General features: G+C 41.8%; 1 protein-coding gene, 1 non-coding gene and 1 pseudogene across 4 annotated transcripts in view; 2 read left to right on the plus strand and 1 right to left on the minus strand.

The window, feature by feature from the left end:
* The window catches only part of NSD1 (nuclear receptor binding SET domain protein 1), a 146,792-nt gene that overhangs the window by 109,453 nt on the left and 12,840 nt on the right, over nucleotides 1–24,499 (minus strand). The window lies entirely within an intron of this gene.
* LOC103287279 (RNA transcription, translation and transport factor protein-like) lies at nucleotides 6,389–7,675 on the plus strand (annotated as a pseudogene).
* On the plus strand, nucleotides 13,968–14,074 carry LOC114233493 (U6 spliceosomal RNA). Its single transcript, XR_003619632.1, has one exon. It is a non-coding gene; the product is annotated as a U6 spliceosomal RNA (small nuclear RNA).

Raw genomic sequence — 24,499 nt, forward strand, 5'->3', positions numbered from 1 at the left:
TCGGTGCTTGAGGTCAACCTATGAACCAGGAGATCACAGTTTGATTCCTGGTCAGCGCATATGCCCTGGTTTCAGGCTCGATCCCCAGTAAGGGGTGTGCAGGAGGTAGCCGATCAATGTTTGTCTCTTGTAATTGATGTTTCTACTTATCTCTCCCTTCCTCTCTGAAATCAACAAAAAAATATATATTTTTTAAAAGTTAAAAATAACTCTGTCCCATGCTTCCTTAAAGAACAAACCCTTCCCTACTCAACTTACTCCCACAGCATCTTGCCTCTTCGGCAGTGCTGATTTACAGTAATCACATTAGAGATGCAGCTATTGCCCCTGTTACTAAGGACTATCTTGGATCATTTTTACTAGGGAAACTACAATACATGGTAAACATATGTAGACACAACAACATTATCAAACCCAAAATGCTAACAGATCATTTCCTTTTCTTTTGGGCCAGCTTAAATCTAATAGCAAGATTTACATTATATTATAACTAAAAATGAATGTCTATTCTGAGGGATAACAAAGACTATGAAAGGCAGAGGGACAAATGACTTGTCCAAGACTAGAATAGGGTAAGAAGATAAATAGCCACACTATTCTGTACATTTGTAAACCACTAAATCTTTAAAGTCTTAATTTCCTTTGCTTATAATTAAATGAGAAATTATACACAATGAAAATAGAATCAGCCTGACCTTGCCAAGATCTAGGGCCCTTTAACAAAAAACAGGGATTAGAGGCCATCATCTTCTGACTCCTACTGCAATGCACCAACCACAGAACACAGAAGTGAAATGGAATACTTAAAAGTCTCCTTCCACTAATCCTTCCTACCTAGTAGACTGGTCTGAGCTCAGTCTGTTAACTTTTGCTGAGAAGAGAATGGGACCTGGGGCCCAGGTAAAGAAATCTAGCAAGTAGTTAGATAGGTGATCTCTGGCAGCATTACAATTTTAGCCTGCGGCTATCTAAGGCAAAATACTAAAGATTATTGTTTAAAAGTTAACTGTTTCTGAATAAGTCAAGACCCTTGCTTATTCGACAGATCTCAGAAACAACAGATCAAAGAGAAAGCCCAGACAATAGATCAAAGGGAATCACTTAAGTCTTGGAAAAGTACAGAGTAAAAGGAGGAAATTGTCAAAATGAAAGCGGGAAAGCAAAGGTAGGCTGGTCATGGAAACTGGTATATGTAGGACCATATGGTTAAGACTGGGGCTATGAGACTATCAGCAGAAGCCCAGCGTAGAGCACAGAAGCTGCTGAGAGAGAGCAGCCTGCTAAAGAGGTAGAACAGAAACCTGCAGGCCAAGGAATTCCTGCTAGCCCAGGCGTTTGGCTTAAGTCTTATAAATCCTCAGACTCACAATAAAAGAGTTTTAATGACAGTGCAGAAGACAGGCCTGGAGATTTAAAGGAGGAAGAAAAGCTATATTCTCTGACCTAAGTCAACAAAAGAAACTGCTATAGCAACTGATGTATGTTATAGAAACTGAATGATTCTATCATTAGTTCAGGGCCTTCCATGGTCTCTAGACCATAGGCATTTTCCCTACAATAGAAATCCAGTGACAAACCATTCTGACATAAACCAATTTTATTCTGTGTAGTCTTCCGCCCATAATTTTTTCTTTCAATATTTGAGAACCTACTAGGCACCCAGCAAGTCTAATTTTATCATTACATCATCACGTAACTTGGTTATGACCTGGAATTTATTTTTCCTTTGACTTCTGCTTTAGTCTGTGCCTTTTAGGGATTTGCTTCTGAGTGCTGGAGGAAGCAAATCAATGGCTCTCAACACTGGCTGCACATCAGAATCACCTGAGAAGTTTTATAAACTAACACAGCCCCACCCCACAGGCCTGGAGGTTCTTCTGACACAGTACATCTAGAGTGAGGCTCTTGGCACCTAATTTTTTAAAATATATATATTTTTATTTATTTCAGAAAGGAAGGGAGAGAGAGAAAGATAGAAACATCAATAATGAGAATCACTGATCCACTACATCCTGCTTGCCCCCCACTGGGGATGGAGCCGCAACCCAGGCATGTGCCCAGACCAGGTATAGAACCGTGATCTCCTGGTTCATAGGTGGACACTCAACACCACTGAACCACATAGGCCAGGCGGCACCTAATTTTTAAAAAATCCCATGGATAATTCTGATAAATAGTTATGGTTAGAAACAAATGTATCATATAGCTAGCTAGCATCTATATATATAAAAGCCCAGCAACAGGAACGGTGGAATGACCAGAATGACCAAAATGACCAGTGGCGATGATGTGCACTGCGGCAACCAACCAGCCCCATCTGGGCCCCAATCAGCCCCCCGCCCCTGGGCAGCCCAGCCCCCGATCGGCCCCCAACACCCCAATCGAGGGCTGGGCCAGCCAGCCAACGGCCTGCAGCCCCTCCCCCATCCGACCCTGCCCCTGATCGGCCCCCAACACCTCGATCAGGGACAAGGCCAGCCAGCCAACAACCCGCGGTCCCTCCCCGACTGATCCAACCCCCGATCAGCCCCCAACACCCTGATCGGGGGCGGGGCTGGCCGACAAACTGCCTGCAGCCTCTCCCTCACCCCCCACCGGCCCGGCCTGATGGGCCCCCATTGGGGTGGGCCAGCCGGACCCCACACATGCATGAATTCGTGCACTGGGCCTCAAGTCTATACTAATAAAAGAGTAATATGCCCTAGCTGGTTTGGCTCAGTGGATAGAGCGTTGGCCTGCGGACTGAAGGGTCCCAGGTTCGATTCTGGTCAAGGGCACATGCCCGGGTTGCCGGTTTGTTCCCCAATGGGGGGCATGCAGGAGGCAACCAATCAATGATTCTCTCTCATCATTGATGATTCTATCTCTCTGTCCCTCTCCCTTCCTCTCTGAAATCAATAAAAATATATTTTTTAAAAATAAAAATAAAATAAAAGGGTAATATGCTAATTAGACCGGGAGACCTTCTGGGCGTCTTTCTGGACAAAGCCATGGTGGTAGGGCTGAGGCAGAGGCAGTTTGGGGCAATCAGGCCAGAAGGGGAGGGTAGTTGGGGGTGACCAGGCTGGCAGAGGGGGGGGGACAATTGGGGCAAGAAGGCCGGTGGGGTGGGGTGGGGCAGTTGGGGGCAAGCAGGCTGGCAGGCAAAGTGGTTAGGGACGATCAGGCAGACAGGCAGGTGAGCGGTTAGGAGCCAGCAGTCCAGGATTGCGAGGGGTATGGGGCCTAAACCGGCAGTCAGACATCTCCTAAGAGGTCCTAGATTGGAAAGGGTGCATGCCGGGCTGAGGGACACACCCCCCCCGTGCACAAATTCATGCACCAGGCCTCTAGTATTCATATATTTTGTTTCTCTTTTAAACCTCATAGTGAAAATGAGGCAGACAGATATAGAATCTGAGGCTCAGAAATAGGAAGTGAGCTAGCCAAATACCAAACGGAGCCATGTCTGTGCTCCATTTAATTGCCTATGTTCCTTCCACTAGGTCACAATAGAGAAAGACAAAAATATCAGTATGTTTTAGTCTTTAATATCGATAATTGTACTTAACTTAATTAGTGACCTAACTCTCTCATTCAATAAGGGACTTCTGCTTACAAAACTTTCACTTGACAAATGTTCCTCACAAGTATGATTCTTATACTATGTTTCTTACACTATGATTCAACTAACAGAAGATGCCCCTGTTCTCTTAAAAACAGACACATCATACACACCTGTGCTTCTGATTATTCATCTTTAATCAGCACAAAAACCAATCAACAGCCCTGACTGGTTTGGCTCAGTGGATAGAGCATTGGCCTGCAGACTGAAGGGTCCCAGGTTTGATTCCGGTCAAGGGCATGTACCTTGGTTGTGGACACATCCCTAGTAGGGGGTGTGCAGGAGGCAGCTGATCAATGTTTCTCTCTCATTGATGTTTCTGACTCTCTATCCCTCTCCCTTCCTCTCTGTAAAAAATCAATAAAATAGCCGAAACTGGTTTGGCTCAGTGGATGGAGCGTCGGCCTGCGGACTCAAGGGTCCCGGGTTCGATTCCGGTCAGGGGCATGTGCCTTGGTTGCGGGCACGTCCCCAGTAGGAGGTGTGCAGGAGGCAGCTGATCGATGTTTCTCTCTCATTGATGTTTCTAACTCTCTGTCCCTCTTTCTTCCTCTCTGTAAAAAATCAATAAACTATATTTTTAAAAAAAAATTATATATTTTTTAAAATGACAATTTTTTAAAAAAATCAATATTGTTAAAAATCAAGTCACCAATGGGTAATACTGAACGTGAGCCTAGAGTTAGCTTATGTTAAGAACAAAGATGCTGCTCCCGTGTGCTTAGTTGGTTGGGTGTTGTCCTGTGCACCAAAAGGTCACAAGTTTGATTCCTGGTAAGGGTCATGCCTGGGTTTTGGGCTCAATCCCCAGTAGGGACATGCAAGAGGCAGCTGATCAATATTTTGCTCTCATTGGATGTTTCTCTCTCACTGAGTGTTTCTTTCCCTCTCCCTCCCTTCTCTTAAAAAAATAAAAATAAAAATATTTTCAAAAATAGAACGAAGATGCCTTTAGAAAACATAATAAAACAATATGTATACAGTTTTTGCAATTAAAAAAGAGAGTCCAGCCGGTGTGGATCAGTGGTTGAGCATCGACTTATGAACCAGGAGGTCAAGGTTTGATTCCCAATCAGGGCACATGTCTGGGTTGCAGGCTCAATCCCTAGTATGGGGTGTGCAGGAGGCAGCCGATCAATGATTCTCTCATCATTGATGTTTCTATCTCTCTCTCCCTCTCCCTTCCTCTCTGAAATCAATAAAAATATATTTTTTTAAAAAGGAACAATTTTTAGTCATATTAACCTAAATTTTACATGTACCTTTAAAAAACAGAATGATGTTCTCTTACACACCTAAGTGATTTCCTCAAGAAAACTGAAAGCCTAGAACATCTGACCTTCTATTCTAGTGCCTTTTCCCTAAAGCCATGTTGTCTTTCCAGTCTTAATATCCCTTTCATACCATGGAAAGATCTTAGCACAGGTTGTGATGCTCTACAAAACTAGGAATGGAAATGACCAGAATGACCAAAATGTACCTTTAAAAAACAGAATGATGTTCTCTTACACACCTAAGTGATTTCCTCAAGAAAACTGAAAGCCTAGAACATCTGACCTTCTATTCTAGTGCCTTTTCCCTAAAGCCATGTTGTCTTTCCAGTCTTAATATCCCTTTCATACCATGGAAAGATCTTAGCACAGGTTGTGATGCTCTACAAAACTACTGTAAATTCAGACTCCTTAACTGCTCTAAACCTCAAGTAAAAAGGAGACAATGAAATTAGAAATAAATGTCTACAGCCCTAACTTGTTTGGCTCAGTGGATGGAGCATCAGCCTGCGGACTAAAGGGTCCCAGGTTCGATTCCGGTCAAGGGCATGTACCTTGGTTGCAAGCACATCCCCAGTAGGGGGTGTGCAGGAGGCAGCTGATCGATGTTTCTAACTCTCTATCCCTCTCCCTTCCTCTCCATAAAAATCAGTAAAATATATTTTTTTAAAAAGAAAGAAATGTCTACAAAGGATTTGGCACAATTCCAGTACAAAAATAAGCACTCATTAAATGACTAGCAGCCTGGCCAGTGTGGCTCAGTGGTTGAGCATCCACCTATGAACCAGGAGGTCAAGGTTCAATTCCCAGTCAAGGCACATGCCCGGGTTGCGGGCTCAATCCCCAGTAGTGGGCTTGCAGGATGTAGCCAATCAATGATTCTCTCTCATCATTGATGTTTCTATCTCTCTCTCCCTCTCCCTTCTGCTTTGAAAGCAATAAAAATAATTTTTGCCTTAGCTGTTTTTTGTTTTTTTTGTGAAGTAAGCAAGACACAGAGATAAATGTTGTATGAGTCCACTTATACATACACTAGAGGCCTGGTGCACGAAATTCGTGAACTGGGGGAGGGGGATTTCCCCTCAGCCTGGCCTGAGCCCTCTCGCAGCCTGGGAGCCCTTAGGGGATGTCCCAGCTTCTGGCGCACTGAGCTTTGAGTTTCTGCCCCCTGGTGGTCAATGCGCATCATAGCGACCAGTCATTTGCATATTAACCTTTTATTATATAGGATTATTATACAGGATTTGACTTGAAGAGGCAAACTTATAGAGATCTCTATAATTGAATAGACGTTACTAGGGGCTAGGAAGGAGCAACAGGAAGTTATTATTTAATGGGTAGTATTAAATAGTGGTAATGGTTAAACACTGTAGATATAATTAATGCCACTGAATTGTAACTTACATATGGATAAATGTTATATGTACCAAATTAACATAATGAAAAATAAAAATCATTTGATCATGCTCTCACAGTTGCCAAAGCCCTGGGACCAGAGCAAGAAGCCAGGACTATGTTCCAAGGCAAGCTGACAACCCTGAGCTACCACAAGCCTACCAGCTTCAACTAAAATGGTGAAAAAGCATATAAAAACTCTATTGTCTGGCTTGAAGATGAGAAAATCAAATACTACAAGATTGAAGATAGAGGTAATTTAAGAAACATCCACAGCAGTGACTGGCCCATGTTCTTTGAAAAACATCTCAGAGATATTAACTGTCCTTTCAATATTCAAGATAGACAAGAAACAATTGACTGGTTTCTTGGTTTAACTGTTAGACTTAAATATGGAGACAATGTTGGAAAGCATAAGGACTCAAAACCTGATAATACAAAAAATTCTGACAATGTTGCTAAAAATGCAGAACCACTGGTCAATTTGGGTGTAAATAATCCTGATTTTAAGGCTGGTGTAATGGTTTTCGCTAACCTTCTTCAGAGTCAGCTTCATGATGATTACCTGGCAATGCTTAAGGCAACTGCCATTTGGTCCAGGAGAGTATGACACAGGATGCACTTAGTACCAGTAAATAAAGCAAATCAAACAAAAGAGGGATTGCCTATTGCTTTAGACAAGCATGTTCTTGGTTTTGACATAGAAGATGCAGGGTTTTTTTTAAACTTTATTTTTATTGTTGACACTATTACAGATGTCCCCATCCCCCCCACCTCATGAGATGCAGTTCTTAATTCTTTTCTTTTTTTTTTTTTTAATCCTCACTTGAGGATATGTTTTCATTGATGGATTGAGAAAGAGAGAGAGAGAGAGAGAGCGCGCGCGAAAGAAAGAAACATCAATTGGTTGCCTCATGTACATACATGAACCGGGGATCATTCCCACAACCTGGGTATTGAACCCACCACCTTTTGGTGTACAGGACAACATTCCAACCAACTGAACCACCCAGCCAGGGTGGAAATGCAGTCCTTTTTTTTTTTTTCTAATTGATTTCAGAAAACAGAAGGGAAAGATAGAAGCATCAATGAGAGAGAATCATCGATCAGCTAGCTGCCTTTTGCATGTCCCCTACTGGGGATCCAACCTGCAACCAGGCATGTGCACTGACCGGGAATCAAACCAAAATCAAATCGTGATCTCCTGGTTCATGAACTGACACTCAACCACTGAGCCATGCCAGCTGGGCATGCAGTTTTTAATGAAGCTGCTCAAATTCTGTAATTGCTGCCTATGGAAGAGGTCAAAAAGCTACTGACAAAAATTAATGAAGCCATAGTAACTGTTCAGGCAATTATTGCTGATCCAAAGACAGACCACATACTGGGGAAAGTTGGAAGATGAACATTTTAGGATTTTAGCCTCTCACCTACTTAGTACAATTGGGAATCATATACACTCTGGCATGTGATTCGAAATCAAAATGTCACATTTTCAAGGGTAGAATCCAAGAAAATCAACTATGTTCTAGAGATTTACCATCATGACTTGTTCTTTAATAAAGTTCAGGAAAGTGGCGGGGGGCGGGGGGAAGCGGAAGGTGGCGGGGAGGAGAATCATCATTTCAAAAGATGCAGAAAAAGCATTAGACAAAATCCAATACTCCCATGATAAAAACACTCAACAAATTAAATAGTGAAGGAACTTACCATAACACAATAAAGATACATAAAAGCTCAGCTAACTTGATAAAATAAACAACAGTGGAAAAACTGAAAACTTTTCCTCTAAATTCCAGAAAAAGACAAGGATTCCTACTTTCACCACTTCTATTCAATATAGCACTGGAACTTTAATTAGACAAGACAAAGAATTTAAAAGCATCCAAATTGGAGAGAAATAAAGAAAATGACCTGTTTACAGTTAACATGATACCTATGTAGAAAACCCTAAAAAAGAAGCAGTCCTAGCTGGTTTGACTCAGAGGGAAGCATAGAAGAGACTTTATTTATTCTAGTATTGCAGAAATGACTACACTGTGCTATACTATCAGAGAATAGAGTAGAAAGAAGCTTGTAACTCTGTAGCCTTTTACATTACCTTTATTATACAGCATGGAAAAAAAAGAACTTTTCTTAAAATATATTTTTATTGATTTCAGAGAAAAAGGGGAGGGGGAGAGAGAGATAGAAACATCAATGATGAAAAAGGATCATTGATTGGCTGCCTCCTACACTGGGATGGAGCCCGCAACACAGGCCATGTGACATGACCAGGAATCGAACCATGACCTCCTGGTTCACTGGTTGACGCTCAACCACTGAGCAACACGGGCTGGGCAAAACAGAACTTTTTATTTGTATTTTTTTACATATTTTTATTGATTTCAGAGAGGAAGGGAGAGGGAGAGATAGAAACATCAATGATGAGAGAGAATTATTGATGGGTTGCCTTCTGCGCGCCCCACACTGGGATTGAGTCCAAAACCCAAGCATATGCCCTTAACCGGAATCGAACCCGGGACCCTTAAGTCTGCAGGTCAACGCTGTATCCACTGAGCCAAACCAGCTAGGGCAAAAACAGAACTTTTTTTTTTTTTTAATATTTTTATTGATTTCAGAAAGGAAGGGAGAGGGAGAAAGATAGAAACATCAATGATGAGTGAGAAACATCGATCAGCTGCCTCCTGCACGCCCCACACTGGGGATCAAGCCCACAACCTGGGCATGTGCCCTGACCGGGAATCGAATCCATGACCTCCTGGTTCATAGGTCGATGCTCAACCACTGAGCCACACCAGCCGGGCAAAAAACAGAACTTTTTTTTAATGACAAATCAAAAGTCGTTGCCTTCCTAGTAACATTGTTCAATAAATTCATTTTCAGACTAAAAAAAACAACAACAAAATATATGCTATATAATATACTTAAATTTTTCTTAAGAAAATAAATTTTATCCCTAGCTGGTCTGGCTCAGTGGATAGAGCATCGGCCTTCGGACTGAAGGGTCCTGGGTTTAATTCCGGTCATGGGCACAGGCCCAGGTTGCAGGCTTGGTCCCCAGTAGGAGGTGTGCAGGAGGCAGCCAATCAATGATTCTCTCTCATCATTGATGTTTCTAACTCTCCCTCTCTCTTCCTCTCTGAAATCAATAAAAATATTTAAAAAAAGAAAATAAATTTTATGGTTAATGTTCTTAAAAAGAAAGAGGGTGAAAACTTTTAGAGATTATGATTAAATGTATGACATATATGGTGACAATTTCACAAGTGTATACTTCTCTTCAAATTCATCAATATGTATACATTAAATATGTATGGCTTTTGTATGTCAATCATACCTTAGAGGAAAAGGGGGGGAGGATTAACCAAAGAATTTGTATGCATATATGCATGACCCATCCGAAACAGACAATGGGGTGGTGAGGTCCTAGGGCAGGGGACGGGGGCGGGCTGGAGGGGGTCAGTGGGAAGAAAAAAGGAGACATATGTAATGCTTTCAATAATAAAAAAATAAAGAAAGAAAATGTTTTTTTTAAAAAGAAATGTCACTAACTTATGTACTTTCAAGTGATAAAATTTAAGTTACATAAATTTTGCCTCAACTTTTAAAACAAATATTTTCAAATGAAACATATCTGGCATGACAAAGAATATTTCATTATTTCATAGTTACACTTATTGTGGTTATTTATTAGTAAAAACATAACTGATATAACTCAAAGACAAAAATTAAATCCTCATCCTAGACAGAAGCTAACATTTGGCTTTGAAGTACAAGACAGATTTGCAGATGACATTTGTCTTTCTATTAATGTTTTTAGGCCAAATTGACATGTAGACTTGAGAAAAACTAATAATCAAATTTCTACCTCTCATTTTAATCTCCCATTTACAAGGCAAGTATCCACTAAAGTACATTATGTAATCAACAATGTCCTTAGTCCTTTGCAACCCAGGAGGCAGCACGGCAGAGAGAAAATGCTCTAAAGCCAGATGGCCCTGAATGGAATACCAGCACCATCAGTTGAGAAACCACTTAATCTCTCTAAGTTTCCATTTCCTAATGTGTAAACCTTAATAAATGGCTGTGCCAGCAACTCATGGGGTTGGTCTGAGGATTAAATGAGATAATATTTATTAAGTGTTTAGTACAAAGCATAGCTGCCTGACATATGGTACACAATATACATAAGTATGATAATTAACAAGAGCAGCAAATGCCATATGCCATGTGCACTGTGCTAGGAGTTAACTTATTTTCTAATTCTATAAAATGTTTTGAAAATTAAATCCCAAAATTTTCTAATTAAGGCAAACGTAGGAGTCAGTCTGGTCTCCAATGAAGTTCTGTCCAATTCCAAAGTCCACATTCTCTCTATAATCCCAAGCTGCCCTTCTATATAAGACATTTCATTTTGTCATTATTTGTCAACTGAAGAGGAAATTAACTATTTCACATTTACTATGAAAAAGTACAAACATAATAAAATTAAATACAATACTAATAAATACTATTTTTTAAAAAATGTTTTTATTAATTTTTGAGTGAGAGAAAGGGAGAGGGAGATAGAAACACCAATTGGCTGCCCCTTGTACACTCCCTACTGGGGATAAAGCCCAGAACCAGGACATGTGCCCTGCCAGGAATCAATGACCACTTGGTGCATAGGACAACACTCAAACAACTGAGTCACACCAGCCAGGCTGCTTTTTTTTTAATGTTTTTTCTTTAATATGTTTTTATTGATTTTAGAGAGAGAAAGGAAGGGAGACGGATAGAGCAGAACACCCATGAGAGAGAAACATCAATCAGCTGCTTCCTGCACACCCCTATAAGGGATTGAGTCCACACCCAGGCATGTGCCCTGAACGGGGATCAATCCCATGACCTCTTGGTTCATGGGTTGACATTCAAACCACTGAGCTATACCAGCAGGGCTGCTATTTTTTTAAAACTAACAATTTTAACAAATCCTCAGCAACAGTTTGGAACGACTCTTACAGCTTTTTTTTTTTCTAAATTTTATAGCAATTGTCATGATTAGTACAAATCTGTCTTGTACTTCAAAGCCAAATGTTAGCTTCTGTCTAGTATGAGGATTTAATTTTTGTCTTACCTTTGAGTTATATCAGTTATGTTTCTACTAATAAATAACCAAAATAAGTATAACTATGAAATAATGAAATTTAAAAACCTCCTCATTGCCCTAACCAGTTTGGCTCAGTGGATAGAGCGTCGGCCTGTGGACCGAAGGGTCCCAGGTTCGATTCCAGTCAAGGGCATGTACCTTGGTTGCAGGCACATCCCCAGTAGGGGGTGTGCAGGAGGCGGCTGATCGATGTTTCTAAATCTCTATACCTCTCCCTTCCTCTCTGTAAAAAAATCAATAAAAAATATTAAAAAAATAAAAACCTCCTCAGGGCCAAAGGATGCCAGAGTATTTACAAACACATGGGGGGGGGGTCAATATATGAGGGGCTGGGGGATCCCACCCAGGCCCTGAGCCAGGCTACGATGCCACCACAACTGTCCCATTGGCCACAGCGTAGGGCTCAGGGGGCATCAGTGGCCTTGAGGCTCTGCTCAGGGACCTGGCGTGAGACCCTCTAGCTAACTTGTGGCCCTGCCTCCTGCCCAGGGGGCTTCCCACACCCTACAGGCCAGCTCAGAAGGGCCTCAGATGTACCAAAGGACAGGGGGCCTATCCAAGGTGGGACAGAGACGTGGCGTGCGTGGCGTGCGCGCACACACAACTCACAGAGGAATAGCAAGGGGAGGATTTTGTTTTGTTTTTTAATCGTAACCTGAGGATATTTGTTCAACGATTTTTTGTAGAGAAGGGAAAGGATGGGGAGAGAGAAGGAGAGACAGACAGACAGACCAATTGGTTGCCTCCTGCACATGCCCCAACAGGGGCCAGGAGGAACCTGCAACCCAGATATATGCCCTTGACCAGGAATCGAATCCGCACAACTTCAGTCTGCTGATCAACATTATAACCACTGAGCCAAACAGCCAGGGCCAAATTTAATTTTTTAAATTCTCTCTCGAGGATATTTTTTCCATTGATTTTTAGAGAGAGTGAAAGGGGGGGGAGAGAAAAAGAGAGAGAAACACCCACATCTGTGTGGCCTATGTGCACAGTCTTGTAGTTGAGCCTTTATTGCTGTTGGCGTCACTGGGAGGAATTGACCCCCAGCCCAATTGAAGATCAGCTGCAACTACACCCTTATGGAGCAAGACTTGCATCAGTGAGGTTTTGGTACTCACTGAGTCTGCCTCTTGAGTGTGTCGATTGTGAATGTGTAGAGTTGTTATCTGGTATGGTCTGAGGCTGTCCACCAGGTGTACTGGTTCAGGGGCCACCAAGGAGGTACAAAGTCAGCCACTGCCTGAGCCACTGGGCCCTACAGAACACCTACTACACAAAGCCACTCTACCAATTATAGGAGACATTGTTTCTACACAGAAACAATCACAGGGAAGCAGCCAAAATGTGGAGACAAAGCAACATGTCACAAATAAAAGAACAGAAGAAATCTCCATAAAGAAAACTAAATAAAATGAAAGCAAGCAAACTACTAGATAGAGTTCAAAACAATGGTTATACAGATGCTCAAGGATCCTAATGAGAGCTTTAAGGATGTTAGTGAGACTTTCAAGGATCTTAGTGAGAATTTCAAGGATCTTAGAGAGAATTTCAAGGAAATTAGTGAGAACATCAATGACATGAAAAAGGACCAGTCAGAAATTAAGCATACACTAACTGAAATAAAGAATAATTTACAGGGAGTCAACAATACAGTAGAAGATTCTGAAAATTAAATAAACAATTTGGAATATGAGGAACAAAAAACACCCAATCAGAAAAGAAAAAAGAATCCAAAAATATGAAGATAGTGTTAGTAGCCTCTGGGACACCTTCAAGCATACTGACATTCAAATTATGGAGGTGCCAGAAGAAGAGAGCGAGCAAAATATTGAAAACCTATTTGAAGAAATGACTGAAAACTTCCCCTATCTTGTGAAAGAAATACTGTAGACTTACAAGTCCAGGAAGCACAGAGAGTCCCAAACAAGAAAAACCCAAAGAGGCCCACACCAAGACACATCATAATTAAAATGCCAAGGGTTAAAGACAAAGAGAGAATCTTAAAAGCAGCCAGAGAAAAGCAATTAGTTACCTAAAAGGGAGTGCCCATATGACTGTCAGTTGATTTCTCAATAGAAACTTTGCAGGCGAGAAATACTCAAAGTGATGAATAGCAAGGACCTACAACCAAGATTATTCTACCCAGGAAAGCTATCATTTAGAATTGAAAGTCAGATAAAGAGCTTCACAGACAGGAAAAAGCTAAAGGAGTTCATCACCACCAAGCCAGTATTACATGAAATGTTGAAAGGTATTCTTTAAGAGGAAAAAGAGGAGGAAGAAGAAAGGAGGAGGATGAACAGGAGGGGGAGGAGGGCGGAGGGGAGGGGGTTGAGGAGGAGGAGGAGGAGGAGGAGATAATAAAATGGCAAGAAATATATATCTATCAACAATTGTATCAAAAAATCAAAATAAATGAACACAGAATCTAATGAACAAAATAAACTGATGAATAAAATAGAACCAAAGCCATGGAAACATGGAACAAATTGACAAACCCCAGAGGGTAGGGGGGCAGGGAGAGAAATAAACCAAAGATTTTGTGCTCGCTTTAGCAGCGCATATACTAAAATTGGAACGATACAGAGAAGATTAGCATGGCCCCTGCGCGAGGATGACTCGAGAATTCGTGAAGCATTCCATATTTAAAAAACACACACAAAGATCTTATATGCATATATATGCATTACCTATGGACACAGACAATATGGTGGTAAAGGCCTGGGGCGGGGTGAGAACCTGGTGAAGGGGGGGTAAAGAGGGGAAAAGGGGGCGTCATCTGTAATACTCTCAACAATAAATGTATTTTCTAATCTAAAAAAAAGGAGCCCTGGCCAGGTAGCTCAGTTGGTTAGAGCAGCTGTCGCCAACCAGGGGCCCTCGGATCACTGGTGGTGGTCCGTGAGGTCCGAAAGGTTGGCAACTGCTGGGTTAGAGCATCGTAGCGATATGCCAAGGTTGCAGACTTGATCCACAGTCAGGGCACATATAAGAATCAACCAATGAGTGCATAAATAAGTGGAACAACAAATCGATATATCTCTTGCTTGTTCTCTCTCTTTCCTCTCTCGCCCTTCCTCTCTCTCTCTAAAATCAATATTAACTTTTTTAAAAAGTTTTTAAAAGGAAAGACATTTGACAAAACCTAACACCTTTTCATGATAAAAACCATGCAACAATCTGATCAGGGGCACATAGTAAAAACTCACAGACAAAATCATACCTAATAATGAAAAACTGAATGTGTTCCCCTTAGGATCAGTAATAAGAGAAGGATGTCCACTTTCACTATTTAACACCGTACTAAAAGTTCTAGCCAGGAAAATTAGGCAAGAAACAGAAACAAAATATTAAGATTAGAAAGAAAAAACAAAAACTATATTTGCAAATGACATGATCTTGTATATAGAAAGTCCTACAAAATAAAAAATTATTAAAATAAGTGAGTTCAGCAAGATTACAAAATCAATATACAAAAACCCATTGCATTCTATATACCAACAATGAACCATCCAAAAACATGTGGCTCAATTGGTTGAGCATCATCTCGTGCACTGAAAGGTGACTGGTTTGGATTCCTGGTCAGGGCACATACCTGGATTTTAGATTTGAACCTCAGTAAGGGGTATGCAGGAGGCAGTAGATCAATGTTTCTCTTTCACATTAATGTTTCCCCCCCCCCTCTCTCTTCCTCACTCTCTAAAACCAATAAAAATAGCTCTAGCCAGTTTTGCTCAATGGATAGAGCACTGGCCCATGGACTGAAGGATCCCGGGTTCAATTCGTCAAGGGCACCCACCTTGGTTGTTGCAGGCTCAATCCCCAGCCCTGATCAGGGTGAGCCGAGGGCAACCAATCAATGTCTCTCTCTGACATTGATGTTTCTCTCTGTCTCTCCCCCTCCCTTCCACTCTCTCTAAAAATCAATAGAAAATATCCTCCCTCAGGTGAGGATTAACAAAATAATAAAATCAATAAAAACATATTTTAAAAAATAATGAATAAATAAGCCCTAGCTGGTTTGGCTCAATAGATAAGAGCATCAGCCTACGGACTGAAGGATCCTGAGTTCGATTCTGATCAAGGGCACAGCCCGACATGCAGGAGGCAGCCAATCAATGATTCTGTCTCATCATTGATGTTCCTCTCCGAAATCAATAAAAAATATCTTTAAAATCAATCAATCAATCAAACCAAACACTTAGGAATAAATATTTAAAAAGAAGCGCAAGGCCTGGCTGAGTGGCTCAGTTAGTTGACATTCAAATTATGTCATTATGACATTCATTTATTCCCATACACCAAAAAAAAGTTGTGGACTCTATTCCTGGTCAGGGCACATACCTAGGTTGTGGGTTTGATCCCTGGTCTGAGGTAACAGATGGATGCTTCTCTCCTTCTCTCTCTCTTTCCCTCACCCTCCCTTCCTGTCTCTAAAATCAATTTTTAAAAAAAGGAATGCAAGAGTTACACAATGAAAACTATAAAACACCACTGAGATGTTAAAAAAATACCTAAATAGGAAGGTATCCCAATTTCCCTTACTAAAGACACCACTAAGACAATAAAACCCAAAATGATCTACAGATTCAGCACAATCTAAATATCCTTTTTTTGCACAAATTGACAAGTAGATCCTAAAATTTGTATAAAAATGCAAGAGGCCCAGAATATTGAAAACAATATTGTAAATGAAAAACAAAGTTAGAGGACTTACACTTCCCGATTTCAATACTTACTACAAAAAGCTATATCAATCAAAAATGTGTGGCACTGGCATAGGATAAAATAGATGGAAGAACAAAACTGAGTGTCCAGAAGTAAATCCATACATACTAGTAGTCCCTACTTTAACTAGTTTCACTTTCTTCAGTTTCAGTTACCTGCTGTAAAGCATGATCCAAAAATATTATTGGCTGATGCTCTGACCACTAAGCAATACTAGCCAGGGCTGATATATATTTTAAATTGAGTACCATTCTGAGTAGTGTGATGAAATCTCAAGCCATCCTGTTTCAACCCTTCCGGGACATGAATCATCCCTTTGTCCATCATATGCACACTGTACACACTACCTACCCATTAACGACTTAGTAGCCATCTAGGTTATTAGACTGGTTATTGGGGGGAGGGGGGAAGAGGGTGGCAGGACACAGTCACATAACTTTTATTACAGTACACTATTATAACTATTCTATTTTATTATGAGTTACAGTTACTTTACAAATTAAACTTTACCATAGGTATATATGTATAGGAAAAAAATATAGTATATACAGGGTATATATTAGGCATTCACTGGGGTCTTGCAATGTATCCCTCAAGAATAAAGGTAGACTGCTGTATTTTCAATAAGGATGCCAAGACCATTTAATAGGGAAAGAATAGTCTTTTCAACAAATGGTGTTGGGACAACTGGATAACCACATGCACAATAAGCTGGGCCCCTACCTTATACCATATACAAAAATTCAAAATGGATCAAAGCTCAAAATGTAAGAGCTAAATATATAACTTTTAGGAAAAAGCATAGGAGTAAATCTTCCTGATCATGAAGGATTAGGCAATGGTTTCTTGGATAGAATACCAAAAGAACAAGCAAAGAAAAAAAAACATATTAATTAGACTTTATAAAAATTAAAAACCTTTGCCATGGCCAGTGTGGCTCAATGGTTAGAGTGTCAGCTCAAGCACCAAAGGGTTGAGGGTTTGACTCCTGGTCAAGGGTACGTACCTGGGTTGCAGGTTCACTGCCAGCCCTCACTCCTATCCGGGCGTGTGCAGGAGGCAATCAATCGATGTGTCTCTCTCATGTCAATGTTTCTCTCTTCTCCTGTCTGTGTCTCTCTCTCTCTCTCTCTCTCTCTCTCTCTCTCTCTCTCTCTCTCTCTCTCTCTCCCTCCCTTCCACTTACTCTGAAAAGCAATGGAAAAAATGTCCTCAGGTTGAGAATTAACAAAGAAAAAATAAATAAATGAATAAAAAATTAAAGACCTTTGTGCTTCAGGAAAATGAAAAAACTGTCATTGGGTGTGGCTCAATTGGTTGAGCGTCCTCCCATGCATGAAGGGGTCACCAGTTGGATTCCTGGTCAGGGCACATGCCCAGGTTGTGGGCTGGATCCCCAGTAGGGGGCGAGCAGGAGGCAGGCAATCCATGTTTCTCTCATCATTGATGTTTCTATCTCTCCCTCTCCCTCTCCCTTCCTCTTTCTAAAATCAATAAAACATGTTTAGAAAAAAAGATAATAAAAAAAACAACAACAAACCCACAGAATAGAAGAAAATATTTGCAAATCATAGCTTCCTAAAGAACTAATATCCAAAATACATAAGGAACAACTACAATGCAACAATAAAAAGTAAACCAACTTTTTTCTTGTTGTTGTTAATCCTCACCAGAGGATATTTTTTCCATTGATATGTAGACAGTAGAGGGGAGGGAGAGAGAGAAACATATATGAGAGAGAGAGAGAAACATCAATGTGAGAGAGACACATCGATTGGTTGCCTCCTGCAACCAATCTGCCTGGGCCAGGGTTGAACCCACAACTCAGGTATGTGGCCTTAACTGGGAATTGAACCTAAGACCCTTTGGTGTGCGAGCCAACAATCTAACCACCGAGGAACAACAGCCAAGGCAAAAGTAGCCCAATTTTTTAAAAAATAAGCCAAGGATTTACATAGACTCCAAAGAAGCTGTAGAAATGCTCAATAAGCACATGAAAGGATAGATGATTGACATCATTAGTCATCAGGGAAATGTAAATCAAAACCAGAATGATACAGGAACACTTCACACTCAATAGAATAACTAAAAAAAAAAAAAAAAAAGTGTTGGCAAGAACATGAAGAACATCGATAATGGGATTGTACAATGGTGCAGTCAGTGTGCAAAACAGTCTGTCTAGTGGTTCCTCAATATGTTCAACAGTGTCACCATATGACCCAGCAATAACAGTCCCAGATTATAGAACTGAAAGCAGTCACACAAAAAAGCTGTTTACAAATGTATGTTAATAGCATTACTCATAAGAGCCAAAATGTCCATCACCTGATTGATGGATAAATAAAATGTGGTATTATCAATACAATGAAATATTATCTACACTAACAAAAGAGTAAGATGCAAATTGACCTTACCTTCACAACACTCACCAGCCAATCAGGAGTGAGTATGCAAATTAACCCAACAAAGCCGGTGGGTTAATTTGCATATGCATGCGCTGGGCGGACAGGGGCGGAGCAGGACACTTGTGTCGTCGCCATGCCAGAGCAAAAAGGTGGCTCCAGCCACCGCGAAGGCAGTGCCGGCAGCCAGGGGAAGGAAGGCCCATTCTTGCACGAATCTTCGTGCATCGGGCTTCTAGTCTACATATATAAAAGCCCAGCGACCAGAACAGCAGAACAACCAGAATGACCGGTGGCTATGATGTGCACTGCGGCAGCCAACCAGCATGATCTGGGCCTCAATTGGCCCCCACCCCAGCTGGCCCGGCCCCCAATTGGCCCCCCCCACACTCCCATCGGGGCGGGCCGACTGGACCCACCCATGCACGAATTCATGCACCAGGCCTCTAGTTTGGTAACAAAATGGAATTAAGTACTTATATGTACAACCACATGGATAAACCTAAAACATTATGCTAAAGAGGTCAGGTGTCACTCAGTGGTTGAGTATCAACCTATAAACCAGGAGGTCACAGTCTGATTCCCCATCAGCGCACATACCCAGATTGTGGGCTCAATCCCCAGAGTGGGGCATGTAGGAAGCACCTCTCTCATACACATACACACACAACTCTCTCACATCTCTCTCTCCCTCTTCCTTCCTCTCTGAAATCAATATATATATTAAAAAAAATAAGTCAGACACAAAATGCCAAAGATTATTAAGATTCCATGTATATGAAATCCAGAGACAGAAAGTACGTTAGTGGTTGCTAGGGACTGGGGGAGGGGAAGAATGAAGAGTGACTGGGGCTAGGGTTTCTTTTTGGGTGAGCAAATGTTCAGGAATTAGATTAGTGGTTTGGTTATTCAACTCTGTAAATATGCTAAAGCCATGGAGTTCTACCTTTTGTTTGTTAATTCTCACCCAAGGATATTTTTTCAACTGATTTTTAGAAAGAGTGGAAGGAGTGTAAGGGGGGACGAGAGTGACATAATGAGAGAGAGAGAGAGAGAGAGAGAGAGAGAGAGAGAGAGAGAGAGAGAGAGACAGAGAGAGAGAGACATTGAATGGTTAACTCCCACATATGCCCTGCCAGGGATCGAACCTGCAACCCAGGTACGTGCCCTTGACTGGGAATCGAACCCATGACCCTTTGATGTACAAGCTGACACCCTAACCACCTAGCAACATGAGCCAGGGTGAGCTGTACTTTTAAGAGAGTGAATTTTTCAATGAGAGTTATACCTTGACTTTTAAAATGCTGTTACTAAGGTTTTTAAATTTTTAATTATGTAAGTAATATATTCAAAGTTGAAATACTAAAAAATTCTTATGTAAAATGATACAAATGTAAGATGTTAGTTTGATTTTTTTAAAGTCCATGCTTTAAAAAAGATATCTTAGAAAATTTTTAAAATAGGAAGTATAGAACATCCAAACTCCAGATTATTTATTTACCAAATAAATGTTCATTATTCCTTTTGCCCCTCAGATATTATAAGTATCCTATATAACAAAAGCCTAATATGCTAAGTGTCCGGTCATCCAGTCATTGGTTCATCCAATCAAAGCGTAATATGCTAAGGCTGCTCAACCACTCAATCACCAGGGGGCAGACAGTTGACTGGTCGACCAGTCGCAATGACGTGCACTGACCACCAGGGGGCAGACGCTCTGACTGATAAGTTAGCTTGCTTCTGGGGTCCGATTGATCAGGACTGAGTGAGACGGGCTGGACATGCCCTCCCATGACCCTTCCCAGCCCTGATCGTGTACCAGTGGGGTTCCTCTGCCTGGCATGCACCCTCATGCAATCCAGGACCCCTCAGGGAATGTTGGAGAGCTGGTTTCAGCCCAATCACGCTCAACACAGGAGCTGCCCCCTGGTGGTGAGTGCACCAGAAGCCGGGCTCACAGGCTGGCGAGCGCAGTGGCGGTGGCAGGAGCCTCTCCCACCTTCGCAGCAGCGCTAAGGATGTCCGACTGACAGCTGGGAGCGGGCCTAGGCCATCAGTCGGACATCCCGCAAGGGTTCCCAGACTGCGAGAGGGTGCAGGCTGGGTTGAAGGACACCTCCCCCCCGAGTGCACGATTTCGTGCACCAGGCCTCTAGTCTTCAATAAGAATTCCCATTGGAGCCTGGCCAGTGTGGCTCAGTGGTTGAGCATCTACCTATGAACCAAGAGATCATGGTTCAATTCCCAGGTCAGGGCACATGCCCAGTTGCAGGCTTGATCCCCAGTTGGAGGCATGCAGGAGACAGCAGATCAATGATTCTCTCTCATCATTGATGTTTCTATCGCTTTCTCTCCCTCTCTGAAATCAATTTAAAAAAAAAAAAAATTTTTTTTTTTTTTTTTTTGCCGAAATCGGTTTGGCTCAGTGGATAGAGCGTCGGTCTGCGGACTCAGGGTCCCAGGTTCGATTCCGGTCAAGGGCATGTACCTTGGTTGCGGGCACATCCCCAGTAGGGGGTGTGCAAGAGGCAGCTGATCGATGTTTCTCTCTCATCGATGTTTCTAACTCTCTATCCCCTCTCTCTTCCTCTCTGTAAAAAATCAATAAAATATATTTAAAAAAAAAATTTTTTTTAAAGCCCATCTTAAGTAGCAGCCATCTGCAGATCGCTCTGTAGCTCCTGCCTGGTGGCCCCAGGCACTGGCTGACTTTGCACCTCCTGAGAGGCCCCACAGCCAGTGCATCTGGTGGACAGCTTCAGAACACACCAGATTACAACTCTACACATCCACGAGCAACAAGCTCAAGGATCAGACTTAGTGAGTACCAAAACCCCCACTGAAGCAAGTCCTGCTCCACAGGGATGTCTCCTATACAGGAGCTCTTCCATTAATGAATAAAAAAAAAAACAGAGGCTCGGCAAGCCTGGCTCAGTGGTTGAGCATCAACCTATGAGCCAGGAGGTCACAATTCGATTCCTGGTCAAGGGCACATGTCCAGGTTGTGGGATCAATCCCCAGTGGAGGATGTGCAGGAGGCAGCCAATCAATGATTCTCTCTCATTATTGATGTTTCTATCTCTCTCCCTCTCCCTTCCTCTCTGAAATCAATAAAAATATATTTAAAAAAAAAAGAAGAAAGAAAGAAAGAAAAAAAAAGAACCAGAGGCATAGAAACATGGAACAGACTGATGAATCTCGGAGGAAAAAGGGAAGGAAGGGAAGGGAGGAAAGAGATTAACCAAAAGATTTACATGAATATATGCATTACCTATGGGCACAGACAATAGGGTGGTGAAGCCCTGGGGTGAGGCGGGAAGAGGGTGAAGGGAAGGGGAGTATCTGTAATACTCTCAACAATAAAAATTTAAAAAAACAAACTCAATAGTTTAAAAAAATCAAGCAGTCCAATTAGAAAGCGGGCAAAATATGCAAATATATTTAAACAAATAGGACATATAGATGGCGAATAAGCACACAAAAAGATGTTCAAATCATTACCTACCAGAGAAATGAGGACCTGGCCAATGTTGCTCAGTGATTAGAGCTTCGCTCCCAAGCACTGAAGGGTCATGGATTCAATTCCCAATCAAGGGCACATACCTGGGCTGCAGGTTCGATGTGGGCCCAGTTAGGTGTGTATGGGAGACAATGAATCAATGTGTCTCTCTCACATCAAGGTTTTTCTCTGTAACCCCTTCCTCTCTCTCTAAAACCAATAAACATATCCTTGGTGAGGATAAAAAAGCAAAACAAAAACATAATGATATATTATTACATAATTGTCACAATAGCCAAAATAGTGACAACACCAAATGACAGTGAGGATGCAGAGAAACTGGATCACTTATACACTGCTGGTGAGAATGTTGCCACACACTCTAGAAATCAGGTTGGTAGTTTCTCATAAGATTAAACATGACATTACCATATAATTCAGCAACTGTACTATTGGGCATTTATCCAGGAAAAATGAAAACTCATGTTCACACAAAAAAACCTGTACATGAATGTTCATAGCACTTATACTTCTAATAACCAAAAAGCTAGAATAAACCCCGATGTCTTTCAACAAGTGAACAGTGCCCTAGCTGGTTTTGCTCAGTGGGTAGAGAGCCAGCCTGTGGACTGAAGGGTCCCGGGTTTGATTCCAGTCAAGGGCACATGCCCAGGTTGCGGACTCAATCCCCAGTGGGGAGCATGCAGGAGGCAGCCAATCAATGATTCACTCTCATCACTGATGTTTCTATCTCTCTCTCCCTCTCCCTTCCTCTCTGAAATCAATAAAAATATATCTAAAAACAAAACAAAACAAGTGAATAGTTAAATTGTGGTGTATTCACACAATGGGATACTACTTGGTAATAATAAAAAAGGAATAAAATATTGATTTACTTAATACTTGGATGAATCTCAGGGAATTATACGAAGTGGAAAAAAAAAATCCCAAAAGGCTACATACTATGATTCCATTTACCTAACATTTTAGAAATAACATTTTAGCCCTGGCTGGAGCTCAGTTGGTTACAGCATTGTCCTGATATGCCAAGGTTTCAGGTTCCATCCCCAGTCAGAACACAAACAAGAATCAACCAATGAATGTAAAGATAAGTGGAACAAAAATTGATGTTTTGCCCTGCCGGCATGGTTCAGTGGTAGGTGGTCACAGTTCAATTCCCGGTCAGAGCACATGCCTGGGTTGCGGGTTCAATCCCCAATGGGGGGCGTGCAGGAGGCATCCAAATCAATGATTCTCTCTCATCATTGATGGTTCTCTCTCTCTCTCCCTCTCCCTACCTCTCTGAAATCAATAAAAATCTAATCTAATAATAGACAAATATGCAAATTGACCGCACCTAAGCCACGCCCACCAACCAAGCCACGCCCACCAACCAATCAGGATGGGTATGCAAATTACCCCCAACAAAGATGGCGGCTAGTTTGCATATCAAGACAGCGTCGAAAGAAGTCAAGAGCTGCAGAAGGGAGTAAAGCTTCGAAGAAGCAAGCAAGCCGGGGGGCGAGGGGGGGAGGGAGGAGAAGGGAGGAGCGAAGTCAGGGCCGGGGGCGAAGGGAAACTCGGGCGGGCTGGAGGAGAAGGCGGGGCGGGCGACAAGGGAGGAACGGAGGCAGGGTAGAGTGCAGCAGGAAATCCTATTGCAGGATTTTTCCTGCAACGGGAACGCTAGTCTATATATAAAAAAAAGAATGGAGATATATCTACCTGTGCATATGACAAGATCTGTCCTTAAACTTATTAACCAAGATATTAATACATACATCATGCCACTTGTGTTACCAAAATATTAAAGCACACACACACAAAATTCTCATTAAATATCAAGGATGGAAATGAGGGAGAGGATGAGGGGTGATAGAGATTTTTATATTCCATTTTTAAGTCTGCCTTTCTTTTTTTTTTTAGCATAAATATTCATTACTTTTCTAACTAAAATGATTAATAATGATTTCCTCAAAAGGCTACATCACAGATCATTTTTTAAAATTTTCAGAAACCAATCTGCAAAGAAAATCAAACCCTGGAAACCAGAAGGTGAAAATGAAACATTAATATCCATGACAAAAGGTAAATGGCAGAGAAACCAAGATGGCGGCATAAGGTAAACATCTAACTGTTGCCTACCACAACAATTTTGAAACTACAACTGGAAAACAGAGCGCACACCATTCAGAACCACCGGAAAGCTGGGAGAGTGGAAAACCTACAACTAGAGAAAAAAAGAGAGGGGGACGCTGAGCCTCAGGAGCTGTGGAGGTGCGGAGATCCGTGAGCGTGGAAAGGGCGGGCGGGCGGCTGAATAAGCAACAGGCTTGCTCGCAGTGCGCAGAGAGGGAGGGCAGCAGACGCTGTGTGGCTAGCTTTCTCATTTGGGAGAAAAACAAAACCTCCCGACTGCACTGAAATCCAGCTGCGGTCAGGGAG

This window comes from Eptesicus fuscus, chromosome 6, assembly GCF_027574615.1.
Source record: "Eptesicus fuscus isolate TK198812 chromosome 6, DD_ASM_mEF_20220401, whole genome shotgun sequence".
Lineage (NCBI taxonomy): Eukaryota > Metazoa > Chordata > Mammalia > Chiroptera > Vespertilionidae > Eptesicus > Eptesicus fuscus.